Source organism: Geotrypetes seraphini, chromosome 1 (assembly GCF_902459505.1).
Source record: "Geotrypetes seraphini chromosome 1, aGeoSer1.1, whole genome shotgun sequence".
NCBI lineage: Eukaryota > Metazoa > Chordata > Amphibia > Gymnophiona > Dermophiidae > Geotrypetes > Geotrypetes seraphini.
The window spans coordinates 344,416,425-344,432,296 of record NC_047084.1 but is presented as its reverse complement, the minus strand read 5'-3'; the positions used below and the strand labels follow the sequence as shown (position 1 = coordinate 344,432,296).

At 46.8% G+C, this 15,872-nt stretch overlaps 1 protein-coding gene across 6 annotated transcripts in view; it reads left to right on the top strand.

The window, feature by feature from the left end:
• The window catches only part of LIN54 (lin-54 DREAM MuvB core complex component), a 227,385-nt gene that overhangs the window by 62,299 nt on the left and 149,214 nt on the right, over window positions 1-15,872 (top strand). For 2 of the 6 annotated variants that reach the window (XM_033962711.1, XM_033962753.1), the window contains exons 3-4: window positions 1,575-1,607; window positions 12,588-12,746. The exons of 2 other annotated variants lie outside the window; for them this stretch is intronic. The gene's annotated coding sequence lies outside the window, so the exon portion shown is untranslated. The remainder of the gene's footprint in view (window positions 1-1,574; window positions 1,608-12,587; window positions 12,747-15,872) is intronic. 2 more of the 6 variants (XM_033962726.1, XM_033962717.1) reach the window with 1 other exon arrangement.

Here is a 15,872-nt window from a genome sequence, read left to right as displayed (position 1 = left end):
GTCTAAGAAAAAAGACAAGGTCTTAAAGGTTTTTTTTATTGTGTTACCTGGAGGTGACCAGTAAGTTCCGTCTTTCAGATCATCTTTTTGTCTTAAATTAATCATGTGAGACAAGGTAGACCTGCTTCCAAGGCTACCATCTCCAGATGGATTCATAGAGCTATATCCTCTGCATACATCTGTTGCAGCAAACTGCCGCCTATCTTGTTGAAGGTGCATTCTACAAGAGGAGTGGTCTCTTGTGTGGAAGCAAGGGCAATTCCTCCTGAGGAAATTTGTAGATCAGTGACCTGTTCCTCCTTTTATACTTTCACCAAATTCTACAGGGTGAACATAGCAGCACAGGAGGATGTCACTTTTAGGTCCTCAATACTACGTGCAGGCTCCTCTCCTACCCTATGCTTTGGGGACTGCTTAGGTATGTCCCTATAGTTCAGCATACTATCTCTATTGCACTGGAAAAAGAGATTAGGTTCTTACCTTGATAATCTTTGCCAGTGGATAGGGATGGTATACTGAACGCCCCCACACAGCAATTTATCTGATGTACCTGCTTTCTAACTCAAGCTTAATGGTCAGCTCAATAGCTAAGATTTTGCTGTTAGTCAGACTATTAGGTTATGAAGAGTCTGTATATAGGATTACAAGGGAAGAATGGTTGAGCTCCTTAAATGTTCTAGCTGTTATGCTCTTGTATAACTTGCATTTTCTTATACTCATTGTTTCTCTCTGAGGCTTGTTAATGTTTTAACATTACTGTACTATTCGTTCAATGATTGTTGTAAAAATCTATCTGAGCAGATCAGATACCTAGTTTCGGGGAATTCCCTGTACCGTTCCTTCTCCTGTGTTCTGTAGGACTGTTGCCAGCTTTGGTACGAACTGAAGGGGGCAGCAGAGACAAGGGAGAAGGAGGAGGAGCTGAAAAGCTGTGATTGACATCTTCTGCAGTATGCCCTTGAGCACGCATGGTGAACACTATGATTCAGCATACCATCCCTATCTACTGGAAAAAATATTATCAAGGTAAGAACTTAATCTCTTTTTAAGCCAACCAAACAAGAAATACTAAGTAGAGGCAAGATTGATTCCTTACAATTCTGGAACAAGAATGTAAGACTTTTGAAATCAAAATGTTAAAATATTTTGATACCAATTGGACAGGACTCAACAAGGATCTTTGTTTCTTTCTCACTATAAAGAAATTCAAACTACTTTTGCTACCTCTTTGTCTCCAACTACCATTGAAATACTTTCATGTATCCCTTATACGAGAAATATACAGGTTTTTTCAACATATTACATTACATTAGTGATTTCTATTCCGCCATTACCTTGCTGTTCAAGGCGGATTACATCCAAACTAAAACAAGAATTACATTTCAACTTGAAGTAATAGATTAAACGATGAGATAAAATTTTAAGGGAGAATTATGGGTTTTAGATAATGTTTGGTAACTAGAAAAATTAGAGTACTAAGGGTTTATAGAGTGTTGGATGTTGGGTTAGGATTGTTGTGCTGGATAGGTTTAACGTGTTTTTTGAAGAGTATGGTTTTAATTTCTTTCTTGAAGGTTTTGTAATCTGTGGATGAAGATAACAGAGTGGTAAGTTGTTTGTCCAACTTAGCTGCTTTGGAGGCTATTAGGTTGTCATAAAGTTTTTTTATATGCTTATTTCTGATCTGTGGGAGGAGTTACCTTCGAAAGCTAATCATAAACTACATTGTTAGTCCAATTAAAAAGGTATTTTTTTTCCTTTGATTTTGTTTTATTACTACATATTACCTTTGAGCAAAGTATGTAACCAATTGAATTAGACCCAAACAGAAGTTGCAGAGAAACTCAACAACTGGAACAATACAATCCAACCAACAGTATGACCTCACATTGTAAGAAGCATGGTTCACAAAGATTCTAAAGGCAGAAAAACAAACATGCCACCAACTTGAAAGACGATAGCAAAAAGAGTTGCACCATAGACTACAAACTATTATGGAAATCTGCTATAAAGTCTTAAAAGCAACATGTAAATAAGACTAAACACACTTTGCATCAGAAATTGACAATAAAACCTTTGACATAAAGAATTTTTTTTCAGCTAATGCCCCCCCCACACCTTCCCAGAACCAGATTTAGCTAACCCAAACTTACACTCAGGAGCTAGCAGACTTATTTCTAAGACAAAATCAAGGGTGTACAGGTATGATATCCAATATCATAAACCCAGACATCCAGTCTGATCTCAAAACCACTGAATCATGTATGGTAGTCTAAATCTGGACTTTGATCTAATCTGTCCAGATGAACTTAACTCCACAACTAAAAAGAATATCCACTTTAAACTGTGTACTAGATAACTGCCCCTCATGATTATTTGCTCATATCACAGACTCACTAATACTATGGCTAGTCTCCCTATTCAACAACCTACTAACTGGTCAACTACCTAAACAAATGGGCTGCATTGCTCTCACCCCAATTCCAAAAACTGAGGGAGCTGACCCACTATTCCTTCTAACTTTAGGCCCATAGCAGGAAACCCACTACTAATCAAAATTTGTGAAGCCCTTGTCTGCAAGCAGCTTACTGCATGCATAAACTGCATGCCTCCATTCCTCACAATTGTGCTTTTGAGCCCGCTGTAGCACAGAACTACTGCTACTGACCTTAACCACCAAAATCAAGCAGATGCTGAGCACAGGACAACAACCAGTTCTACTACAATTCGACAACATCTCCTTGGCCTTCGACTCAGTTGATCACAATCTACTACTGACAAAGCTGGATGAACTAGGCTTGATTGGTTCTGCCCTCAATTCTGTTAAACAGAGGATATTGCTTATGCAAGGATAGTTCATTCTCAACACTGGAAATCTTTCTGCAGAGTACCCCAAGGGTTTCCAATATCCTGTATACTCTTCAACATATTCATGAGTTCCTTAGGTACTCTTCAGCAAGGGTGAATATCTACTATCTTAAGCAGATATTTTTCTTCTGATCCCACTAAGTACTGACATGAAGGAAGCTCCCACCAAAATCTCAGATGCCATAGAGAAAATCTACTCTTGAGCACTAACCCAAAAATTAAAACTTAACGCGTTCAAAATCAAAATATTATGGTTTCATAGTAACCTAAAGACAACCCCCAAAATTGTATAAACATTGTCAGGAACGATCCTAAACATAGACAAAACCGCCAAAGTCTTAGGAATCATATTTGATTCCACACTCTCCTACAAACCTCAAGTCTCTAACCTATAGAAAAAAAAATTCTTAAGCATGAAAAAAACTAAGATTAATCAGACCCTACTTCTACAACCATAACTTTGCTTTCCTGATTCAAATGCTGGTCCTATCACAGCTGGACTACTGTAACTCAGTTTACACAAGCTTAATGCATAAACTTAAATAATACAGAACACAGTAATTAGACTGATCTTTTTAGTCTAAAAAATGACGCTCTATCAGACTATTACTGCAAGCTTCACTGGCTATCAATAAATGCAAGAATAGCCTTTAAACTGTCCTGCATAATGTTTCATTCATTCCACGCTAACACCTCAGTCAATAACCCACCGATTCTCAAAGTCCTTATTCTCATCCTTCAGAATCCACGAAATGCACCAAATGATCATCATGTCATCCAAAGGAGTGAAATACAAATGAATATTCAACTCCTTATTCACTTACAAAATCACCTGAATTTGGAACAGCCTTTCATCATCCATCAGAACAGAAAATAAACTATCTCAATTTCCCCAAAAATGGAAAACTTTTCTATTGATGGATCCTATTAACCAAAATCATAACGTTCATCAATCCAAGAAAAACTCACTCTTCATTCTGACCTTCAACCACAAATGATAATATCACGAACACTAATCATTTGTGGTTGAAGGTCATTATAAGGGGAGAATACAGCGTTATTGACCAATTACATCAAAAGATAGCAAGTGAGTACAGGTTTCAGAAGAGTAGATTTACAGTGACAGTGTTCATATGTCACTGTAAATCTACTCTTCTGAAACCTGTACTCACCTGCTGCTTTTTGATATAATTAATTTGTCAGTAATTAATTTGTATTCTCCCCTTATAATGTAAGGGCCTCTTGATTGTAAATCGCCTTGAACCTATATTGGAAAAGTGCAATCCAGAAATTCAGATTAAATTTCTGGAAAGAAGATTCAGAAGATTATTCAAGATCTGGTATAGCTCATTGGGGCAATAATACTTAAATGATCGCAAATAACTTTTAAGACGCCTTTAACTAAGGTGCACTAACAGATTTAGGGCCTCTTTTACGAAGCTGATTAGCGCAGGCTGCTGCATAAACTGTCCCAAAGCCCATAGGGATTTGAAAGGCTTCATTCAGGGCTTTTGCCACATGTCACTTGCGTGGCTTCATAAAGGAGGCCCTTTGGCCCAGATTCTCTAAATGGTGCCATTGTTGGCAGCTGCCTTAAAAGCAGCCGCTGATGCATATCAATCACAAGACTGCATCATTTAGAGAATCGCACTCTGCCAGAAATGTAGGCCAGGGTTTTACAGGCCTACATTCCCAATTCCTATCTTTTGACATGAATCACACTTCTGGAGGCGCCTAATGTTACTTCTGGCATTAGCCACACCTGTAGTAGCAGTAGGTGCCTCTAGAGGCACAATTCCGGCGCTGTTTATTTAGGCATCAGTAGGTGTTTTGAATTTGCACTTAAGGACCATTTAAAACAGCATTTCCCTTTTAGGCCCCTAAGTTAAGGCACTATTTATAGAATTTCCCCTTCAGTGTGTGCTAATCATTTACTGAACTCTAAATTCCAAAAGCCCATTTTATTCCTATTAGTGTCTTTTAGCATTTCATGCATGCTAATCGTTAGCACACTTTAGTAAATGGAACCCTTAAACTTATGTTTGCTAAATATTCTATCTTTAATATTTTGGGTTTTTGTGTTATTATCTATGCTTTGTATGATATATAATGATATATGTATTTGTGTTATTGTCTATGCTTTGTATGATATATATATATATATATATATATTTATTTATCCCAGGACAAGCAGGCATGATATTCTCACATGTGGGTGACGCCATCTACGGAGCCCCAGGGCGGACAGCTTTTCAAGCAAACTTGATTGAAGTTTCAAGTTTGCTACACTGCACCACGCATGTGCATGCCTTCTTGCCCACTAGAGGGCGCATCCCCACCTCGTGGTCCTCAGTTCAGTTTTTTCCGCGGAGCCAGAAGCCCTGTGGAAATTGAGCTCTGATAGCTTGCCTTCTGTTACCGCGTCTGGGTGATTTTCGCTCGGTCGCTGTGCTTTTCTTTCTTTTTCAGTCGTCTTTGTTAAAAAAAAAAAAAAACAAACTTCTCCGACTTTGTTTTTTTTTTCTCGATCCGGCTCCGGGGGCCCCCGTGAGCCGCGGCCGCTGGCCGTGCTCGTTCCGGCCTTGTCGGTTTTCATGTCCCGTCCCTTGACGGGGTTTAAGAAGTGCACCAGGTGTGATCGGTTACTTTCTATTACCGATCCTCACCGGTGGTGCTTGCTCTGTTTAGGGCCTGAGCATCCGACAGACTCTTGCGACAGGTGCTCTACTTTTCAGGCCAGAGCGCTCCGCCGACGCCGAGCCAGGATGGCGGAGCTTTTCGCGGTCGACTCCGCGGCGGGGAAGGCCTCGACGTCGGCCTCGGCTTCGGCCCCAGCCTCGACCTCGGCCTCGGGATCCTCGCCCCAGCCGCGTCCCTCGACTTCATCGAAGCCTGCTGCTCCGACCAAGCCTACCTCGGGTAAGTCCCCGCTTCCCTCCTCAGCCCCAGGTTCGGCGAAGAAGCCATCCTCGGGCTCCTCGACAGCGGGTGGGTCGTCCTCGGCCCAGCCCAGGGTTGGCAAACCTAGTGCCCCGAGGGAATACTTGAGACCGAGGTCGCCCTCCAGGGAGCACCCCCCGGCCTCGGACCTACCGGCCATGATGGGGATCCCGGCCTTCCAAGACTTGCTCCGAGCATTGATTACCTCGGAGCTGTCGGGAGCCATCGAGCAACTGCAGCAGGCTTCGGCTTCGACTGCGCCGGTCTCGACGGCCCAGGCCTCGGCGGCCTCGGTCTCGGTACCCTCGACTTCGGGTGTCGGGCCGGCCCCGACCTCGACCCCGACATTGTCCTCGACTTCGACCTCGGAGACCCAGCCTGAGAAGAGCGTTAAGCCTCGGGACAAGGTGCGTCGGGTCAGGAGGATATCCTCGTCCTCTTCTTCGAGGTCTTCCCGGGGCTCCTCGCCCTCGGGCCGGCCTCGGGCGAGGCGTCGTCCGAGGAAACCCAAACGTTCTCAGGGTTCTCCTCGGAGACGTGATCGCTCTTCGCCGCTCGAGGGCGAGACCTTGCGTGTCTCGGAGCTCCGCCTCGACAACCCAAGCCTGTTTCGTTCCCCCGCGAGAGGGGGTTCGAGAGACTCCTCCCCGAGACGGAGGGGGCGTGCCTCGGACCCCCGGGGTTTCCCCCAAGGGCTCTTCGGGGCGCAGGCGTTCCCCGACCCCTTCGAGGTCGCTCGATGTGGCCTCCTGGGGATCGGGGTCTGGCAGGGAACCGTGGTATTCCCGCGAGGCTTCCCCCTTCTGTTCGGCGGGGAGATCTCGAACCCCCTCGCCGCCCGCCAGAACATCCTCCTTCTCCAGGTTTGTGCAGGATATGGCACAAGCCTTGGGGCTTGACTTAATGGCAGGTTCTCAATATACCAAAGAGTTCCTAGAGGAGCAGGACCTTCCTACTCCCCTGAGGGAAACTCCTCGCCTTCCCCTGAACAAGGTCCTACATCAAACCTTCCTTAGGAACTTGGACTCCCCTCTTACCATCACTGCAGTGCCGTCGAAGATGGAGTCCAAATACCGGACCATTCCATCTAAAGGGTTCGAGAAGCCTCAACTCTCCCACCAGTCGTTGATTGTGGAGTCGGCACTTAAAAAGACTCAACCCTCCAGAGTCTCAGTGGCGGTCCCGCCCGGAAGGGAGGGGAGGACCCTGGACAAGTTTGGTCGTCGCCTCTATTCTAATTCCCTCATGGCCGTCAGGGTCCTCAACTACGCATTTACGTTTTCATCCTATTTGCGTAGCATGGTGAAGGACTTACCTCAGTATCGGGAGGTCATGCCTGCTTCCCATCGAGAGGGGTTTGCCATATTCATGTCCAACTTGTCTCAATTGCGGCTGTACCTGTTCCACGCTGTGTACGACGCGTTTGAGCTTGCTTCGAGGGTGTCGGCCTTTGCGGTGGCTATGCGCCGGCTGGCCTGGCTCCGTACCCTCGATATGGATCCTAACCTACAGGAACGCCTGGCCAATTTACCATGCGTGGGGTCAGAATTATTTGATTAATCCTTGGAGGCGGCGACCAAGCGTTTGTCAGAACAGGAGCGCTCCTTAGCCTCCTTGGTCCATGCTAAACCTCGTGCCCCACCGCAAAAATCTTTCCGGCCACCCCCGAGGAGATACCCGCAGAAGTCTACTCCTGCATTTTCTCGACCTCCGGCCCGGCTCCCTCCCCAACAGGGTAGAGGGGGCCAGCCGAAACCTCCGGCGCAGGGAGCGTCCAAGCTGGCCCCGTCCTTTTGACGGGCTATGCGGATGGGGGCGGGCCCCATCCGCAATATCACGGGACCCCCTCCCAATCGGAGGCCGTCTCAGGTCCTTTTCTGTGGCTTGGACAGAGATAACATCCGACGCATGGGTGCTCCGGATCATCTCCGAGGGCTACTCGCAAAATTTCTCAGCCACGCCGCCGGACCATCCCCCCGGAATGTGTCCGTGCAATCGCAGCCAACTTCCCCTTCTCCTTCTGGAGGCCAGGGCCTTGTTGAGCTTATGGGCGGTGGAACCAGTGCCCCCAGAACAACGGGGAATGGGGTTTTACTCCCGTTACTTTTTGGTCCCAAAGAAGACAGGGGACTTACGCCCCATTTTGGACCTCCGGAAGCTCAACAAATTCCTGGTCCGGGAGAAGTTCCGGATGTTGTCACTTCCGGTTTTATACCCTCTGTTGGAGGAAGGGGATTGGATGTGCTCCCTAGACTTGAAGGAAGCCTACACTCATGTTCCGGTGCATCCCGCTTTCCGCAAGTATTTACGGTTCCTGGTGGGGGATTTGCACCTTCAATATCGGGTCCTCCCATTTGGTCTGGCTTCGTCCCCTCGAGTCTTCACGAAGTGTATGGTGGTGGTTGCGGCAGCCCTGAGATCGCAGGGACTGCAGGTCTTTCCCTACCTGGACGATTGGCTGATCAAGGCCTCCACCAGGGAGGGGGTTATCTCAGCGACCCGACAGACTATCATCTTCCTTCAACGTCTGGGGTTCGAGGTGAACTTCCCCAAGTCTCAGTTGAGCCCGACTCAATCCCTTCAGTTTATCGGAGCCGTGCTGGACACGGTTCGCCTTCGTTCCTTCCTTCCTCCTCCTCGGATGCAGGCACTGCTTCGATTGAGTCGACAGGTTTCGCTGATGCCCGCAGTTTCTGCTCATCGCATGTTGGTGCTCCTGGGCCACATGGTGTCGACGGTCCATGTCACTCCGTTCGCCCGATTGCGCCTGAGGCTTCCTCAGTGGACCTTGGCCTCCCAATGGCATTAGGAGTACGATCCCCTCTCTTGCCCGATAAGGGTGACTCCCTCTTTGAGACGCTCGCTCCGTTGGTGGACAAACTCTTCCAATCTTTCAGGGGGTTTGCTCTTTCTCGTTCCGCCGCATCGCAAGGTCCTGACCACGGATTCCTCGGAGTACGCGTGGGGGGCTCATCTCGACGGTCTGCGGACCCAGGGTCTATGGTTGGCGGAGGACCGTCTTTGTCACATCAATGTGTTGGAGTTTCGTGCCATTTTTCTGGCGGCTCGAGCGTTCTGCCACCTGCTCCACGACCAGGTAGTCCTCGTACGCACGGACAACCAGGTGGCAATGTATTATGTAAACAAACAAGGGGGAACGGGTTCTTGGGCCCTGTGCCAGGAAGCCCTGCGCCTCTGGGAATGGGCGATCTCCCAGAACATCTTCCTACGTGCGGTTTACATCCAGGGAGAAGAGAATTGTCTCGCAGACAAACTCAGTCGTCTTCTCCAACCACACGAGTGGTCGCTACACTCCCGAGTCCTACGCGAGGTCTTCGACCGCTGGGGGACCCCGCAGGTGGATCTCTTTGCTTCCCCGGAGACTCGCAAACTGCCCCTCTTTTGTTCCCGGATTTACTCCCAGGACCGTCTCGAGGCAGATGCCTTCCTTCTCGACTGGGGTGAGAGATTCCTTTATGCGTTTCCTCCCTTTCCTCTGATCTCGAGGACGTTGGTTCATCTTAAGTCATCCAGAGCCACTATGATTCTCATAGCGCCACGTTGGCCTCGTCAGCACTGGTTTTCCCTGCTCCTTCAACTCAGTGCCAGGGAGCCTCTACTTCTGCCAGTTTTTCCCTCTCTGCTGTCTCAGAGTCGGGGTTCGCTGTTGCATCCCAATCTTCAGTCATTACATCTGACGGCTTGGTTCCTTTTCCCCTGACTTCGGCGGTCAGGGAGGTGTTGGATGCCTCGCGCAAAGCCTCGACTCGGCTTTGTTATTCCCAGAAGTGGACCAGATTTTCATCCTGGTGTGCCTCGCACCATCTGGACCCGAGTTTGGTTCCGGTGTCCTCGGTTATGGAATATTTGCTGCATTTGTCCAAGTCTGGGCTGAAGACGACTTCCATCCGGGTGCATCTTAGTGCTATTGCTGCCTTCCATCGGCATCTGGAGGGTCGTTCTCTCTCTCTTCATCCTCTGGTGGTTCGTTTCATGAAGGGTTTAGTTAATGTTAATCCTCCTCTGAAACCTCCTCCTGTAGTTTGGGATCTGAATGTGGTCTTGGCTCAGCTGATGAAACCTCCCTTTGAACCAATTGACAAGTCTCTTCCTAAGTTTCTCACTTGGAAAGTGATCTTTTTACTTGTGCTCACGTCTGCTCGTCGAATTAGTGAGCTTCAGGCTTTGGTTGTGGACCCGCCCTTTACTGTGTTCCATCATGACAAGGTGGTTCTTCGCACCCATCCTAAATTTTTACCTAAGGTTGTGTCTGATTTCCACCTCAATCAGTCTATTGTTCTTCCGGTGTTCTTCCCGAAGCCCCACTCTCATCCCGGTGAGGCGGCGCTTCACACGCTGGACTGTAAGAGGGCGTTGGCTTTTTATCTCCAACGTACCAAGTCTTATCGGAAGGTTCCTCAATTGTTTTTGTCCTTTGATACTAATCGACTGGGACATCCTGTGTCCAAGCGCACCTTGTCCAACTGGCTGGCTGCTTGTATTTCTTTTTGCTACGCTCAGGCTGGTCTCACGCTCCATGGTCGAGTCACGGGGCATAAGGTCAGGTCTATGGCAGCTTCTGTTGCTTTCCTCCGGTCTACTCCTGTGGAGGACATTTGTAAAGCTGCCACTTGGTCTTCGGTTCATACGTTCACCTCCCACTACTGTCTTAGACACTTTGTCCAGAAGCGATGGCCGGTTTGGCCAGTCGGTGTTACGTAACCTGTTTTCCTAAATTGCCATCCTCCCACCTGCCCTTTTTTTTTGGTTGGCTTGGAGGTCACCCACATGTGAGAATATCATGCCTGCTTGTCCTGGGATAAAGCACAGTTACTTACCGTAACAGGTGTTATCCAGGGACAGCAGGCATATATTCTCACAACCCGCCCACCTCCCCGGGGATGGCTTCTTTGCTGGTTATGGAACTGAGGACCACGAGGTGGGGATGCGCCCTCTAGTGGGCAAGAAGGCATGCACATGCGTGGTGCAGTGTAGCAAACTTGAAACTTCAATCAAGTTTGCTTGAAAAGCTGTCCGCGCTGGGGCTCCGTAGATGACGTCACCCACATGTGAGAATATATGCCTGCTGTCCCTGGATAACACCTGTTACGGTAAGTAACTGTGCTATATATATATATATACATACATACACCTTTTATTTCAGAAACAAAGAAAATGATGGCAGATAAAGACTATATAACCATTACAGTCTGCCTGTCTATACCATTTATTTATTTTTATTATATTTATTTGAAAATTTTCAGAGAAATACAAAGCATGAGAGGTACAGCAAATAGAAAACCAAATAAAGTTCACACAGAACAACCCTTCTCTCCCCCCCCCCCAGAAACTCAAAAATGCAAATAGTTGTACTGTAACTCTTCAGTACAAAGCACCACAACACATCCAAAACCCCCCAAACTTCCCTCCCCTCACCCACCCCAGGGTCAATTATACAAATAAAATAAAACAATGCAAGATGGTTAGCACTATCATAAAGATAACAAACAAAGGTCATGTTATACTTTCACACCATTTAACATAAGTATCCCACACTTTAAAAAAGGGAGTAAGTCGATTATGCAGCAAAACAGTCAATTTAGACATACGAAAAATAAAATCCACTTTATGCAACAAAAAAATTCTGCCAGGGGGATAGGCCTGTTTCCAATGGGCAGCCAATAAAAGTCGAGCCGCCGTAAAAACAAAACAAGCAAGTTCATACGCTTTAACAGATAACAAAGCTAATGGTAAATGTAAGAGTGTCTATACCATTTATTACTCCTTCCTCTCCCTTAGAGATGCTATGAGCTTGTTCTATGCTTTCTTGAATTCACATACGAGTATAGTCTTCATCTCTACTTCCATGCATCCGCACTGTTTCTGTACAAAAGTAGATTACATCCAAGTATCCTTTTTTCTCCTTAATCCTATGCCCTTTGTTCCAGAGCTTCTTTTCAGTTGCAAGAAACTTTCCTCTGTACATTTATGCCTCAAAGATATTTTAAGGGGAGAAGTTTTCAAGGTATTTTTAAGATCTCCTCCTTTTACAGCACCTTGATTTACCATAGGAGTCACAAATCTGCATTTTCTTAGTATGGGGAGTCAGTTACCTGGAAGACTATCAGAGTAACCTTGCAGTGTTATTCTAAGGTCTCAGGAGCATTAGGCCACAAAGCTGGCTCACTGCTTCTGGGCTATATCTTAAAGGGGCTGTATTGTGTCTCCTGAGACCACAACCCTAAATCATGCTCCACTCCTGATGCCCTTCTAAATTAAGCATCACCCCCAACACAAATTATCCCCCATAAAACATCCCTTCCATCCTCTAGAACTGCTCCCTACCTTCAAAGTTCTTTGGTGTGTAATGGGATCAGGCAGGACTGAATCCCAGCTGTTCTGCCTCTGCCTAGTTTGGAGATGTAGCTTGGGCAGATTGGAGACAGGATAATGACAGCTGACTAGGAAGAAAGGCTAGTGAGAATTGAACTGATTGGGGTAGGGTTGAGGAAATTGTGTATTGGCTAAGAGTTTGGGGAAAATGTTGATTGGAGAAACAAGATGGGTTGAATGGGAGGAATCTGGAACATTTACACATATTGCTTTGAGTAAACCTGAGCAATTGCATCATTGGAGAGCCCTCCCTTCCCCCTTATCACCTACACTGGTACTGGGTCTCATGTTCTTTTTGCCAATGTGACCCTCACTTCAAAAATAGAGATCACTAGCCTACCTAGACTGCCCATTCATGCCATCTACTATTCCTTCCTATCCCTTAGAGATCCTCTGTATTTATCACATATACCTGAGGGAAGTGAAAGAAGCTAGGCAAGAAAAAAAAGAATCGAGATATGATGGGGAAGAATGTGCTGAAATGATGAAGAGCAAAGGGGCTTGAGCAACAGAATGGTGGTAGGAGGAGGAGCAGCAAAACCCAAGTGAGTAAGCAAGAGAAAACCAGAACTTATGAAGAATTTTCTGGTATAAGGGATAATAGTAAAATGTACTGTTTATGTGCTAATACCCTCTAAATAAATGCTAGCAATGAGATAAAGTGAAGAAATTGGAAATAAATGTGATATTACAAATAGGGTAAATCTGTGGCGAATGACCCTCCTGTTGGTGCAGCCTACTTACAGATAGAAACATTGATGCACATCTAACCTTTTTTTTTTTTTTTTTAGTATCATAGTCACCAAAATATATTAAAGAAAAAAAATGCAATTTATGCTTTTAAGTACCTCCGGGGCGGTCTCCTTCCCCAACGCCAGCGACCATTTAGATGCTAAAATAGGCAGCTGGGTGTACTCCCTCTCCGCCCGCGCTGTCCCATACCAGAAGGACAAAGAGTTGAGATCAGGAGGGAGAGACAAAAATATCTAGTCCACTTTTAAAAAGGAACCACCTCCCGGGCAACGGCATAGGTGGTCCAAGTAGTAGTAGCGCAGCTGCAGGTATGCAAAAGGCATATTAGGCAGAGCCCAGGTGGTGCAGAGGGTATCATAGGTAGGAAAGACAAAGGGAGCAGGGCCCACCAGAGTCACATGACCCAAGCAGAGACGGAAGCCAAATCATGCCGCAACACCCCTAGGGCCCCCACTCCAGCAGAAAGTCAGGGTTATGGCTGAGAATCCGGAAAGCCCAGTTACCCTGCCCCCTTACCAACCCAATGCCTCCACAAGTTCAGTGCCCTCCACAATGGAAGTAACCAAACAGAGTTGAGGCCCAGAAGAGTGCGCTGCCACTGAGGGCAGGTCAGACACGCCAGCTCGGCATAAGGAGTCACCCAGGAGTCAAAGAGTCCTGAATGGCAAAGCGAGCCTCGGTGAAAAGTTTGTGAATCCAGCGCATAAAAGCGGCTATATTATATAAGCGAAGATCCGGTAGGGCCAGCTCTCCACTATCCTTGCTCTGGGTAAGCTTCCACCATCCTGTGTGCGCTCTCCTACGGTGCCAGATAAGAGCTTATAAAGGACCGATAAGAGCATTCGTTGGTGGGCCTAAGCCACAGAGGGAGCATCTGCAGGGGGTAAAAAAGCTTGGGAAAGAGGACCATCTTTACCAGGGCAATTCTCCTAGACAGAGAAAGAGGCAAGTCCCCCCCAGCGGGTACAATAATCCAGTAAGCTCTGTAGCTTGGCAGAGATGTTGCGTTGATAAACAGTGGGCCAATCCGCAGTAAGAAAATGCCCAGATACTTAAGTGCCCTGCTCGCCCAACGAAACGGAAAAGCCGGATCAGAACACGAAGCACACGGAGAGGATATAGGCAAAGCCTCAGATTTACCAAAATTGATGCAGAGACCTGACAAACGGGGGATCGTCTCTTGTGCCTTACTCACAAACACCATGTCGCCACAAAAAGGGTTATCTTACACTCTTCAGGACCGACCCGAATGTCCGGGCTATGCCGAATCTTGTGGGCCAGCGACTCCAAAGAAAGAATAAATAGAAGTGGAGAAAGAGGGTACCCCGATAAAGCGAGAAGGGTGCAGTTCGACATTTATTGATAAGCAACTGTGCCGTGGGGGCGGTATAAAGACTAACTATCCACTGATGAAAGGGCCCTAAAATACCGAATTGTTGCACGATCCAAAAAAGATAAGGCCAGGTTACCTTATCAAAGGCCTTCTCAGCATCCAAGCTGGCCAAAAGATCGTATCCCGCCCGTCCCGCACCCTCCCCGAGTGCTACCAAGGCCCGTATGATATTAGAGGAAGCAAAGCGCCCGGGAACAAAGCCAACTTGATTAACATGGGCCAGGGAGGGTACTACTTGCGCCAACCAGTTCGCCAAAATCGAGGTAAGGATCTTCATATCTTGATTTAATAAAGAAATCAGACAATAAGACCCCACCAGTTCAGCATCTCTTCCCTGTTTAGGTAAAACCACGACATGAGCGTGGCTTTGTTCAGGGAGATTACGCCCAGATTTCTGCATGTCAGCAAACATGGCAACCAAGGTGGGCCCTATCCGAGTGTTCAAAATTTTGTAAAACTCATGCCCCATACCATCAGGACCGGAAGTATTCGCCAGCTTCAGCTTCCCCACCGCCACTTGAACCTCATCGCAAGAAATCGGGGCATTTATCAGTTGTAATTGAGAGGCCAACACCTGAGTTAGAGCAAGATCACGAAAAAAGGAGTCTCTAGCCTCCAGATTGTAGGGACCTGGTCCGTAAAGATCCTTATAGAAGCGAACAAATTGATCTTGGATCGCTGCCTCTTCTGTATGAACAGTATGATAACCGTCCTTGATGCGGGAAATGCAGGTGGCCTTTCGGAACGGCCGCACCAAGTTAGCCAGAAGCTTACCGGCCTTGTTGCCCCACCGATACAACCGGAACTTATAAACATCAATATGGGACATAGCGCGCTCTGTAAATATGGCATCAATTTGTTTACGCAGACTAAGATACTCGGCATGGGAAGCCTCCGATGGCTGTGAAATAAGGGTCTGCTTACTAAGATGCAATTGTTGGGCAAGCAACACTAGGGCTGCGTCCCGTCACCTCCTCTGACCATGTAGGCGATAATCCGTCCCAAAAGGTACGCCTTAGCAGCCTCCCAAAAGATAGTGTCTGAGACTTCCTCTCCTATATTGGTGAGGCAGAATTGATCCCATTCCTCAGCAAGATATGTATGAAAGGTTTTGTCTAGATAGAGTGTAGGATTAAGGCGCCAGATACGATCAGAGGCAGGGCCCTGCCATTTCAAAGTGATAGTAATAGCTGCATAATCACTGAAGGGAACATTAATGATATGGGAGCGCACCACTCGTCCAATTGACTGGGATGGCAACAAGATATAATCCAGCCTAGAATGAGAGTGGTGCACCCCAGAGTAAAAAGTGAAGTCTACCTCTCCCAGATGATAAACCCGCCAGACATCCACAAGGCCTAACTCGCCCATCAGAAAGTTTACCCCAAGCCTTTCATTGGTGCTCCGCACCACCTGAGGAGGTTTACAGTCAGTGGAAGGGTCACTAGGAATATTAAAGTCCCCTGCAACTATAAGTTCATAATTGGGCAGCGCTACCAGTTGGGCTAAAACTGTGGAAAAAAGA